Here is a 1,071-nt window from a genome sequence, read left to right as displayed (position 1 = left end):
TTCGAAAGCATTTACCAAAGACAAAAGAATTGAAACGATTGTACCACGTGTAAGTTTCAATGATTTCTTTCGTTATTTTCAACCGAATTTAGATATCTATTTTCCGCAAACAGGTAGGAGGAGATGCTGGATTGGTTATGGGACAACGCGTAGGTTTGAGTGCGAAAGATATTCTCAAACTTAAAGCTATGTACAAATGTGAAATTTCCACGATTAAACCCATATTTAATGTGAATGATGAGTCGGGTGGATGTAGCGAATGGGCGAATTCTCGAGATCTTTGTCACATACATCCGTGATACTCTTAACGAAAAACAAATAGTAATTATAGTTATTCTTCTACAGATATGATAATAATGATCGTTATATCTATTGATTTTCGAATCCAATGCTAATCTTTAATTTTTTCGGCATTTTTTTTTTCAGTTGACATCTCACGGGTAGGTCTTTCAAATTCGAAGTACATTTAAGCTAGTGTAAATTCGTAATGTAATGTAATTTTATTTTTGAATATTCGTTTTATATACAATATATACAAAATATTATTTATGAGATTCAGTCCTCTGACTATACAGTATTTGTAAAAAAAATTTTTTTGATAAGTTTGTTTTGTTGACTCGTTTCGGAAAAATTTGTGGAAAAGTTTGTAAAAAACCACAATATGACGGGATTTTAAATTTTTAAATGTTTTTGGTATTTTTGTTGTTTTATATTGTATAAATTCATTCGCGTATATTTTACGTAAAATCATTCGCGTGAATCACATTTAAAAAAAATCAAACCAAGAAAACATAGCAGATGCACAGAAAAAAGCAAAACAAACAGGGATAAACAAAAATGTTTCCCCTTTTCTTATGTATATATTTTGTTAAAATTACTAATACCATTTCAATGGCTAAGCTCATACATAACATTTCCATACAATGAAAGTCGCACATAGTTTAAACATTACTTTCATCAACAAAATACATTTACATAAACAAATGACATAATTTTCTTTTAATTTCAGTCGGTGCATGCTGGATAAATTCAATTTTAAATGAAAACCGAAATTGTAAAATTCAAGAAAAA

General features: G+C 28.9%; 1 long non-coding RNA gene across 1 annotated transcript; it reads left to right on the top strand.

Annotated features, from left to right (window-relative positions):
- On the top strand, positions 1 to 1,045 carry LOC116340458. Its single transcript, XR_004201091.1, has 4 exons — positions 1 to 49; positions 114 to 321; positions 427 to 440; positions 1,010 to 1,045. It is a non-coding gene; the product is annotated as an uncharacterized LOC116340458 (long non-coding RNA).
- The last annotated feature ends 26 nt before the right edge of the window (positions 1,046 to 1,071 follow it).

This window comes from Contarinia nasturtii, unplaced genomic scaffold (genome assembly GCF_009176525.2).
Source record: "Contarinia nasturtii isolate CC-2019 unplaced genomic scaffold, AAFC_CNas_1.1 Cnas_scaffold_691, whole genome shotgun sequence".
In the NCBI taxonomy this organism is placed as follows: Eukaryota; Metazoa; Arthropoda; class Insecta; order Diptera; family Cecidomyiidae; genus Contarinia; species Contarinia nasturtii.
The sequence above is the reverse complement of the archived record's forward strand: the minus strand, read 5'-3'. Positions and strand labels throughout refer to the sequence as shown.